At 41.5% G+C, this 12,010-nt stretch overlaps 1 protein-coding gene across 2 annotated transcripts in view; it reads left to right on the top strand.

Annotated features, from left to right (window-relative positions):
* Nucleotides 1-1,378: 1,378 nt before the first annotated feature.
* TMEM229B (transmembrane protein 229B) overlaps nucleotides 1,379-12,010 on the top strand; it is a 62,819-nt gene continuing 52,187 nt past the window's right edge. For both annotated transcript variants that reach the window (XM_051977870.1, XM_051977872.1), the window contains exon 1: nucleotides 1,379-1,684. The gene's annotated coding sequence lies outside the window, so the exon portion shown is untranslated. The remainder of the gene's footprint in view (nucleotides 1,685-12,010) is intronic.

Here is a 12,010-nt window from a genome sequence, read left to right as displayed (position 1 = left end):
TAGTGTATTTAGTACAACATAAACATAAAGGGAAAAGTTTCAATATTGCTACACAAGTTTTATGCCCAACTATATCTCCTCCCATCCCTGCAAATAATGGAAAAGGCATAAGGAGATGGGGACTGCAGTTCAAGGCCCAGCTCTGTATCCTAGATTAGAACATTAAAACTTGTTGCAATACCAGGAGGTGTTTGGTCTCCTAGCCTTCTCAGGGACTACAAGTTTTTTGAAGCTTTTTGTGTCTGCTACCTGGTCCACTTACTTCTCCATACTGGTCCCTGATTGACTATTCTCTGGATTCCCTGTTCTGAGTCTCAGGATGATCTCACTTTTTCTCCATTGAAACTCCAGGGACAAAATGCAGCATCAAGCCACAGATGCCATCAGCTGGAAGTTATTGTATCAAGGGCAGAAAGCCCAAAGTTAGAGCCTGTAATATTTCTGTTTGCTCCTTACTCTGAATGGAAGGAGTGACAGAATAAGGGAATGTGTTAGGGAGATTTCTTTTCACTCTCCTCCATTCAAAGAGCTTCATTTTACTAGGAGCATGCTTTTGGTGCAGTCCCAGTGAGTGGGAGGGGCACAGAGATCTCAAATTATCAACAACCTGAGGCAAAAAAACACACACACACACACACACACACAAAATCCCATAAATAACAGAATAATTAAAAAGAACATGCCATGATCACCTGTTACTCTTGTGACATGACATAACTTTTGGCAGTCAAAGGTCACATCTGCCTCATCACTAGCCATGAGCAGGGCTATGTAAAGATTTTTTCCCACCCAGCAAAGGAAAAATAAAAGCCCAAGAGGTACAGCCTTCCAGGTTTTTCAGCAAATTGAGCTCTTGTATGGAAGCTCCAGACACCCCGACTTTCCGCTGTACCAGATTATCTCCAGAAAGAGCAAACCTTTTTCACTTGGCAGCTAGATGGCATCTACTTTAAGTAGCCCCAGCCTACAGATAAATCCAAAGCTGAAACATTTGGGATAAAAATGCACAGTGGATATTACTACAAACTGGGAAATACAGAAAACATATAAGGAAAAGAGAATCTTGGGGTTCTTGAAGGTCTGGAAGGGATGAACAGGGAAGAAAAAGAAGGGAATCGAGGCTAGTGTCCACCTGTATCACACAACAGGGGACAGAAATTTGTCTTCTATCTTCACCTGAGGCTCCCTCTTTTCCAATCCCCCAAGAACTTCCAGCCCAGGGGCAGAGGAAGAAGAGGAGGCAGACCCTGCCAGGCGCTAGCCAAGGCAAGCAGTGAAGGAGTTAAGACAGGATTGGGGGAAGGCCGACCGGCAGAAGAGAGCATGTGCAGTCTGCAACCGCATCCATACTATGGGTGAGTGCCACTGGTACATTGAAATCTTCAGCCACGGCCACAGTAGTCCTCTCGCTCTCGGGGCATCGTCCTAAGCAGGAAAAGACAATGCGGGTCTGAGTGGCGGAACAAGGAGGCGCAGCGCAGAGACGACCCAGAGCGAGCCAGTGCGCGCCCGGGAGGCTGCCGTGGGGGTGGGGAGGAGGCGGAGGAGGCAAGCGCTCCAGCCTCGGCAGGAGGACACACAGAGGGGCTAAGAGCTCGCTCCTGGGCAGCACCTGCAGCGGACGGCTGGCCCGGCGGGCCCTGTAGCCCCGTGCCAGGGATCTCAGCCACCGGTCCCCGCACTGGTAGGTGCTCTTGGTGCCTTTGGAGAGGCCTCCTGCAGTGGGGAGGTGGCCAGTGCCGGGCAGGGAGGGGGAGAGAAGGGGAGGGCGAGGCGGCTGGTGGGCATCGGAAGGGGTGACGTGTGTGTGTGTGGATCTATTGGGGTCTGTGAGTGTGTGAATGTATGCTGTGCGTGCGCGCGCACGCTGTAGGGTGTTTCATCCCTGGTCCTCCTTTGCTTTCGTTTTCGAGTCTGACTCCCGAGTAAATTGCGAGTTTAGGGTTGGTTTTCCTGCGGGGGTTGGGGAGGGAAGGAGAGGTGCAAACTGGCAACTTTCCCCCGCCTGGAACAAAGGGGCGTCGGGGAAGGGGGAGGAAAGGAACCGGAGCTCGACGTTCATCACCGTCTGTTGTAGTAGGTCGTAGAAGGCAAACCTCCCCTGGGATAGCGGGACAGTCGCGAGGGATGGCCTGCGGTCCTCTCTAACCCTCATGGGCTCGGGGGTAGCGGCCCAGGTAGAGCTGGGCGGGCGGGGGGGAGAGGGAGGGAGCTGGGATCGTAGTGGAGGGGAAAGAGAGGAGACAGACTTGGGGGCGTGCCAGGGTTTGAAAGGTTCGAGTCCAGACAGCTAAGGGCACAGGAGATTGAGGAAAGGGGAGACCATGGAAAAACTGTGCCAACCTCCCCCCCTTCCCCGGATGGGTCTTTACTGCCCCAGCACTGGTGAAAAAGAGGGATTTTGGGGGGAAAAGGAGACAGGGAGCCTTCCAGAATCATCATTCCTGTACAAGGAAAGGCAGGTGTTTGGGGGAGGGGGGAGAGGAGGAGACTGGAGAAGGAGGTCTGCACATAGACACCTCCATCTGCCAAGGGAGTGCCCTGCACTGCAGCCCGATCCCAGACCCCTTTTACATCTAGACAAGATCTTTTCATTATAATTTGAGGGTATAGTTACACAGCAGGGAGATTTGGGGGTGGGGATAAGAGAGGCCAGGGACTGCACAGACCTTTCTCTGGCAAGGACACTCAGACACTAGCATCTCTTTTAAGTCTTTCCCTTTTCCTCTTTCTCTTGTCCTTCCCTCTTCTCCCGACCCCAGTTTTCTACAGGGACTGTCTGGTTTCACCCCATTCTCCTTCTCCAGACCACCCCCCTCCAATATCAGGTGCTTGATGTTTTTCCGCTTTGTTTTTTCCCCTGCTGTTGCTTCAGTCTATCTCTTAGGGAGAGGAGTCAGAAAGCCTATTCCCACTGTGTAACCTTGGACTCTATGGTACACCTAGTTCTCCTGAGTTCTTTGTGCTTTAGTTACAAATTGCCTGCCTTTACTATTCAGAGCAGAGTCACTGGGAGGTCTCATTCTTTCCTTTTCTCTTCCCACAAGAGGGAGGAGAAGGCCAGTGCTGAGGGTGGAGTGGGAGATGTCTCTTAGGGGAGAGGTACATTCATTTTGCCTGCAATACTAGAACCAAATCCGGTCTTTAGTGGAAAGGTTTCTTCTCCAGGAAAATTGTAGATTTCATGGCTGCTGATTCTGATCTTGTGACAGGGCTGTCCTGATTTCTCATTCACCTTCTAGGAAGAAGAGCCTTTTTAGAACTCAAGTTATCTACTGAATGAAAAGCAGGGTTAACTCTCTGCTTATAAAAGGGAATTGGGGACAGGTGAGATTTCAGGGTTAACTGAGCTGAGTGAACCTCAGCCTTTACATGAATGCAGCAAAGTAAATTAAATTCCTCAAGTTTATGGGACAGAGGACTGGCTTGCTAAACTGACATGCCAAGTCAGTCAACAACTCTATTTCTGTAGTGACCTTCAAGGAAGAGAGGAAAATGGACCCATTTGGGCTAGTGGTAGGTTCCATGGACCATTGAGGGTGTTTTAAGTAGTAATGTTTGTGATTGGATCAGTTGTTTTTTTCTGGTCCCTAGTGGTTGAGTGATGGATTGATGGTCTTTGTTACTTCAGGTAAAAGTGGTGAGGGTGGGGCTCCTGGACAAGGAGAATTTGAGGAAAAAGCAACAAAATGCTAATAAAAATTTATGGTTGCTTGGTGGGCTTGTAGTCAGAGGAACTAATGAAGGATGATTGTAGTCAGAGGAACCTATGAAGAATTTTTACTTGTAACTGGAGAGAAGTGCTAGTCTGGAGAACATCTACATTAACAGTTAGTGACCCATTCTTTGGAAAAGAGCCAGGATTAGCCAGGACTCAATCCCTGATTAAGGTTGGGTGTTGGTTTTGATATTTGAAAGCCCAGACTGTTTTCTCAGAGTCTTGGGTTAGGATTCAGAGGCCTCACCCCCTTTAGTGGGAGAGACTGACCAGCATTGCTGAAATCAAATGCTTTTTCCACTGAGTCTTCCTATGCTCCAGTTTCAACACCTGTAAAATTGAGAGAAATTATACTCTTTCATCTTCTCTTGTATAGTTGAAATGTGGATTTTTAAGTATCTAGTGATTTGAAGGCCTTGAATGAAAAATGTTAAGTATGTTTGAGATTTATAATTTTTAAAAATAGTATTATTTTTTATATATTTCTTCTACAGCAGGGATTCTTAACCTGAGGTCCTTGAATCCTTAAGGGGTCTGTAGAGTCAAGGAATCTGAACATGGGTGGGGAAAATAGCTTTTAAAATTAACTTCTAACTGAATTTTGGTATTTTCTAGTGCTATATTTTAAAATTATGCTGTTAAAATAAAAAATACATTATTTTGAGAAGGAGTCCTTAGACTTTGCCATGCTGCCAAATAGGTCCATGACATCAAAAAGGTTAAGAAATCTTGTCCTAAATGCTAAGTAAGGTTTTATTTTGCCAGAAAGGACTAAATTAAAGCCTTTGCATTAGAGAAACTTCAGTGCTGGCTTTAAAAGTGCTGTTACTGTCAGAAAAATCCTAACTGCAGCATAAAAATGCCCCCTTTGCCTCTGCTTCTCAGCTCCTTTTTGGACCCAGTCCTCCTGATTTTTATTGGCAGCCCTGGTTTGCAGTTCTGCCAGAACCCTGAGAACTATGGGTTCTGCTGTGCCTCATGCATCAGTGACAAAATTGTCCTCTAAGCTCTGTACCTGTAACAGAGTCAGATGTCATCAGCAAAAAGATCCCATCTTGGGCTCCTGTTTTCTTAGCCAGGTGGGTAAGGACAGCAAGCAAAGCAGCTTGAGTCTTATCTGTACAACCTGTCAGATCTTGATGTCCTTGATAGAGATGGAGGTGGAAATCTAACCCTCCCCCCCAACTGTTTTTATATTTGTAATTTTTTCATTATGCCTTCTTCTCTTCCTCTGACTCCACTATATTTTCCTTTCTGTCTTTTGTATATAAACATTTGATTTTTAGTTTATTTTATGCTATAGGTGCATTTAAAAAAAATTATGACCAAAGTACACCAACAAGCACTTGATATAATACCCTTTGTGACATCATCTGGGTTCAAGGAATACCTTGCAGAGAAAGATCCTGCCATCTCTTTTGAGCAAAAAAAAATTAGGTCTCTAGCAAACCACTCCACTCATTTAGGAGTAAAAGGAATATTGAATAAAATAAAATTAAAAATTATTAAGGCTAGCTAGTGATTCAGTGCCTTAGAGTTGAATTGAGGATTTCAATTCAGACCTGCTTCAGGTATGTATTGGCTGTGTGACAATGAGAGTGACTTCTCTCTGCTTTAATTTCCTCATCTGTGAAATGGCATAATAATCTCACCTACTTTCCAAGACTATTGTGAGAATCAAATAAGATAATGTATGGAAAGAGCTTTGCGAACCTTAAAACACTATGAAAAACCAAACAAAAACATTATCTAAATGCCAGCTATCATTATTGTTGTTTGTTCTTGTGATTATTTTGACCATCTTGGTTTTGCTATATTTGGGCTTTTAGTTATTATTTTCCTTTGGCAGGAAATGGAATCAGATCAAGGATTAGAGATTTAGCCATAGCTAAAAGGAGGGGAGAAATCAAAGAGGATTATAGGATTTAGAGAGAGGAGAGATCATTTAGTCCCGAGACAGCTAGGAGATGCTATAGAGCACTGGGCCAGGTATTCAGATACACCTTCATATATTTATTAGTTGTGTGAACTTAGGAAAATCATTTCTGGTTGACTCGTTTTCATCTGTAAAATGGAAATAATAATAACATCTACTTCAACAGAGGTGTTGTGTAGTTAAATGAGATAATATTTATAAAGCACTTAATATGCTGCCTGGCACATTGTAAGCACTATATAAAAGCTTCCTTCCTACTTTCCTTATAGAAGTTCTTAACCTGGGATCCATTGAGTTTGTTTTAAAAAATATTTTGATAACTGTGTTTCAGTATACTTAGTTTACCTTTGTAATTCTTTGTTTTATTTTGCACATTAAAAAAAAAAAGTATTATCGAATTGACTCCTTTCTTCTTTTTTTTTTTTTTTAAATAACTTTTTATTGACAGAACCCATGCCAGGGTAATTTTTTACAGCATTATCCCTTGCATTCACTTCTGTTCCGATTTTTCCCCTCCCTCCCTCCGCCCCCTCCCCCAGATAGCAAGCAGTCTTTTACATGTTGAATAGGTTACAGTATATCCTAGATACAATATATGTGTGCAGAACCGAACAGTTTTCTTGTTGCACAGGGAGAATTGAATTCAGAAGGTATAAATAACCCGGGAAGAAAAACAAAAATGCAAGCAGTTTTTTTTCATTTCCCAGTGTTCTTTCTTTGGGTGTAGCTGCTTCTGTCCATTTTTGATCAATTAAAGCTCTCTTTATCGAAGAGATCCACTTCTATCAGAATACATCCTCAAACAGTATCATTGTTGAGGTATATAAAATGATCTCCTGGTTCTGCTCTTTTCACTTAGCATCAGTTCATGTAAGTTTCGCCAGTCCTCTCTGTATTCATCCTGCTGGTCATTCCTTACAGAACAATAATATTCCATAACGTTCATATACCACAATTTACTCAACCATTCTCCAATTGATGGGCATCCTTTCATTTTCCAGCTTCTAGCCACTACAAACAGGGCTGCCACAAACATTTTGGCACATACAGGATTGACTCCTTTCTTTACAACTAGGTAATGAAGGTCAGAAGAAAGGAAGTGACTGGTATAAGATCACACAAGCAACAAGGAGCTAAACTACGTCAAAGTTGGATTATTTGATGCCTACCTTTGTGTTCTCTTCACTATGACACATTGTATTTTTGTCCTTACCATGGTCCTCTTTTCAGTTGTCAATCCCAATTTTCTGCTACTATCCTTACTATAATCTTTTACTATGAATATATATTTGGAGATGATGACTTTTTTCTAGAACTCAATAGAGATAGAGAGTCAGGGATTATAGGAAATCCATTGTTCTGATCTCTAAATTGAAACATTTTATTAATAATAACAATAATAATAACAGTAAAATTTATATAGCACTTAATAAAAATAATGATAGCAATAATAGGTAATATTTACATTATGCTTTCTATGTTCCAGACACTATGTTAAGTACTTTTATGATTATTATTTCATTTTATCCTCACAACAACCCTGGGAATTGGGTGCTATTATTATCCCCATTTTATAGATGAGGAAATGGAGGTAAAAAGGGTTAAATGACTTGCCCAGCTACTAAGGGTCAGAGGTGAGATTAAAAATCAGGTCTTTCTGTCCCAGATTACAATATAAACCCTTTAAGCAAAGGACAGTTTTAATATTATTTGTTTCCTCTGTCTCTTCATTGTCTAGTACAGTGCAAAAGAGGTTGTTTTGTATAGAATATGTCATAGAGTCTGAGGGCAGCTGGGTTGCCTGGAGGGCACTGGGCCTGGAGTCAGGAAGACTCATCTTTCTGAGTTCAAATATGGCTTCAGATGCTTACTAGCTGTGTAACCCTTGGCATGTCACTTCACCCTGTTTACCTCAGTTTCCTCATCTGTAAAATGAGCTGGAGAAGGAAATGGCAAACCACTCCAGCATCCAGTAACTGGAACTCCTAAGGAACCATCCAGTAACTCAGTAACTGTGTTGGAGTCAGGATGACCTGTTACAAGTTCTGCCTCTAACACATACTGGCTCTTCGAGTCTGGTCAAGTAACAACCTCTCAGGGCCCCAGAGAACTTTCTAAGACTATGTTGCAGAACAGAGAGTGAACTAAATTGATTGAGGGAGTATCCCCATGGGAAGCTTCTTATACCAATGAAAGCACAGGGCTGGTGTAAAAAAAAAAAAAAATCCCCAGGGATTAACAGGGTGCCTGGAACATAGTAGTCACTTAAATGCTTGTGGAATGAATGAATATTTTACATACATTAGTAACTGATAAGCCACTTAGCACCAGGGAGGGATCTGAAGGAAGGAGGGAGGTAGCCTGTGGGAATGGCCAATTTTTCTAGGTCCTGAACTTTAGAAAGACTCTTCCAGATGTGGTTCAAGACACCATCCTCTACATCAGGGGTTCTTAAGATTGTGTAATAGCTTCTTTTTGGCAGCCGGATGAAGCCCCTTCTCAGAATAATACATAAAATAAAATACATAGGATTATAAAAGAAACAAGTCCTATTCGATCAGCTAGGTCGCATAGTCTGATAGCATTGGGCTTGGAAGAAGGAGACCTGAATTAAAATCCTTCCTCAGACACATATGAGGCAAGTCATTTAATCTGGTTTTAAGTTTCCCCATCTGTAAAGTAGGGATAATAATAACAGCGCCTATCTCAAAGTTTTGTGAGAAGCAAATAGATAATATATGTAAAGAGCTTTGCAAACTTTAAAGCTATATATGAACATTAATTATTATTATTGTAATAAAGATTATATTTCCCCCTATTCTAGTTCCCCAGATCCTCTCAAGGTTAGGAATTCCTGTTTTAATGAGTTTTTCTGACTCCAAGCCTAGCATTCTATCTGTTGCTTGTTGATTAATGATTCAGGGAGATGGTATTAGATGCAGAAAGAAGTAGCACTGCCATTTGGTGCTGAGAAATACCTGAGATTTATCTACACATATATCACCTCTCCAAAATAGATGGAACCTTCCCGCCTTCCATATAGATTTGCATATTGAACTTTTGTACCATGCTTTGCTCTCAAGGGGAGCACATTCAACTTCATCTGTCTAAAAATGTCTAAAAATAAGTGGCACAGTGGAAGGAGCTCTAGAACTGGAGTCAAGAACACTTGAGTTCAAATCTGACTTCAGATACTTCCTAGCTGTGTGACCTTCTTTGCCTCAGTTTCTTCATCTGTAAAATATGCTAGAGAAGGAAATGATAAACCACTCCAGTGTCTTTGCCAAGAAAACCCCAAATGAGGTCACAAAGAGTTGGACATGACTGAAAAATGACTCAACCACCCCAACAAAAATGTTATAGAAGCTCACTCAGTGTAGTTTGTTCCAGGACCTGAATTCCCTTTAGAGAAAACTGTCAAGTATATCCTATGGTTCCAGGGATAGCTCTCTATCCCAAAAAATGAAGCTCAAACTAACCCTCCTCATCAGTTCTCATTTTTCAGCATTCTCTTCACTCCTCCACTAAGACCACAGAGAATAAATCTTCCCTTTTGTTTTCTCGATGGTGATTTTGTTACCATTTTAGGACTGCTATCTCTCAGCTTTTCTAGTATTGCAGAAGGGGCAACGTCTCTGAGATTAACCATCTGGAAGAGGAGGATTTGCCTCACTAAGTATCTATTTCTTTCCAACCAGCTGAAAGAGAAAGGAAAAGGAAGGAAAGGAAGAAAAGGAAGGAAGCAAGGAAGGAAGGAAGGGAAAAAAGAAGGGAGGGAGGAAAGGAAGAAAGGGAAAAGAAGGCAGGAAGGGAGAGAAGGAAGGAAGGAGGGAAGGGAAGAAGAGAAGGAAAGAAGGAAAGGAGGAAGAAAGGGAGGAAAGGAGGGAAGGAAGAGAGGGAGAGAAGGAAGGAAGGAAGGAGGGAAGGAAAAGAAATACAAAGAAAGGGAGGAAGAAAAGGAAGGAAGGACATAAGAAGGAAAATAGGAAGGAAGGAAGAGAAACAAAGTGAAAGAAAGAAAAGGAAAGGAGGGAAAAAGAGAAGGAAGGAAGGAAAAGACACTAAGAAAAAGAAAGGAAAGAAAAGGAAGAGGAAAGGAGAGAGAGAGGTGAAGGAAGAAAGTGAGTGAGGAAGAGATGAAGGGAGAAAAGGAAAAAAGGAAGGAAGGAAAAGAGTGAGGGAAGGAGGAAGAAAAGAAGGAAGAAAGAAGGGAGGGAGGGAGGAAGGAAGAAAAAGAAACGGAGTAAGAGGAAGAGAGAAAGGGAGGAAAAAAGAAAAAGATTGGTGCATACGCGCACGCGCACACACACACACACACACACACACACACACACACACACCCACTCTCTGAGCTTTCAATCATGAATTTAATGTAGATGATCTGAGAGAGATACCAGGGGATTAATCAGAGAAAGCACATCCTGCTCTCCTTTTTTCTCAAACTCACTAGTTTATATGGAGATAAACTGTTTAACTATTCACATTTAATTTTGAATATTTCCTAGCAGGTTCATTCATTCATTTATTGTTTTCCTTTTATGTATGAATGACCCAAGAATCACATGAGTTTCTAAAATGGAAAGTTTCTAGTCAGAAAGGTCATTTGACCTGAGTTTCAGTAAGGCCTTGGAAGCCCAAGCCTAAGGATCTAAGGCTGGCAGCCAAAAAAGTTTACAGACCAGCGGAGAGATGATTCTTCACTCAGCTTTCTAAGCAGTGATTCATTCTTCAAGAGAAACTACGCTTCCCAAGATTCAATCATTTTGGATATGTAACTTGTGTACTTGATGGAGACTAGACTTTGTAGCAGCCAGGAACCCACCTCAGAAATAACAGACATTAGCCCTTGGAAAATCTACAACTGTTTTTGGTTTGTTTTTAGATTGCTAACAACTCTTGTCTCCATTCTTACAGCTGTCCCTGGTCAACTTTCATGCCTTATCCCTGTCTTCTCTTCTTGCCAGAAAGAAATTCCAGTATTAGGAAGTGATGAGGCAGGGTCCTAATAATGGATGAGTTAGAATTTCTCCTGTCTCATTCTTTAAAACATATGTGAATGAACAGGATATATATATATTTGGATTTGATTACTCTTGGCTAATTTTTCTCCCTCTCTTTTTAATTTTTTATTTTAAGGAAGGCACTTGTTAATTAACTTTTCCCAATTAGCTCAAAGTATAAGATTAAAAGAAAGAAAAGAAAGGAGGAAGGAAGAAAGGGAGTGAGGGAAGAAGGAAGGATGGATGGATGGAAGAATGGGAGGGGGAAGGAGGGAGGAAGAAGGAAGGAGGAAGAAGGAAAGAAGGAGGGAGAAAGGATTCGAGAAAAAGGGTGAGTAAAGGAAGATTGATCCATTAGGAAATATTGATGTTGTGAAAATAAAAGATAATAATAAAGTTTTTAAAATTATAAATGTGCATAAGAAATACTTATTCTCTGAGTATAACACTTGCAGTGTTAAGATGATCTTCCTTTAGCAATTCAAAAACTACTAGAATCATCATGCCCTATACAGTTTCTGTCAATAAATGTTAAACAATCAGCTTTGACACTAGATATGATAACACATATGTGTTTCTAGGTTACTGAACAGTACTCTGTGTGTGTGTGTGTGTGTGTGTGTGTGTGTGTGTGTGTGTGTGTAAAAGGTGTGAGAGCTATTTATTGGCAAAAGGATTAAGAATCGAGAAATCCAGGTTTATTTCCTGATCTCTCTCCCTCTATTACCCAACCTTGGGTAACTCAGACCGCTGAGGTATTAACCTTGTTTACTAAATGAGGCTTAAGTGATCTTAGATTCACTGGGTTGAGGATATTAAGATCAGGGAGAAGGGAATTGTTGTGGATAACATGACATATGATATGCCTTTGAAAGGTGCTATGCATGCAAATTCTTATTTGAAAATTGCCATGCTTTAAGAAATGCTCAAAAAGGTGGCACACTAAAGTCAGAAAGTAGACTAATGGCCTTGGGAATTACTGCTGGGGGAGCCAGCCTTCTTTCTTCTAAGGAACTCCTTTGCCAGTGGGATGTGTTTTACAGATCCCATTTAATTTTTATATCCATTCATCTTCAAATCTAACATCAGACATTTAACTATGTGCAAGTCACTTAACCATATTTGCCTCAGTTTCTCATCTGCAAAATAAGCTGAAGAAGGAAATGTCAAACTACTCCAATGTCTTTGCCAAGAAAACCCCAAATGGGGTCACAAAAAGTCAGACACAATTGAACAAAAACTGGTATTATCTTGTTTTTTAATCTCCTACTTCCCTCCTTTTTTTTTTTGGAGGGGAGTCCAGTTTTGGTTATAAACTGCTTCCACCAATTGGAGGACACTTATGGTCAATCAATA

This window comes from Antechinus flavipes, chromosome 2, assembly GCF_016432865.1.
Source record: "Antechinus flavipes isolate AdamAnt ecotype Samford, QLD, Australia chromosome 2, AdamAnt_v2, whole genome shotgun sequence".
Classification (NCBI taxonomy): domain Eukaryota; kingdom Metazoa; phylum Chordata; class Mammalia; order Dasyuromorphia; family Dasyuridae; genus Antechinus; species Antechinus flavipes.
The sequence above is the reverse complement of the archived record's forward strand: the minus strand, read 5'-3'. Positions and strand labels throughout refer to the sequence as shown.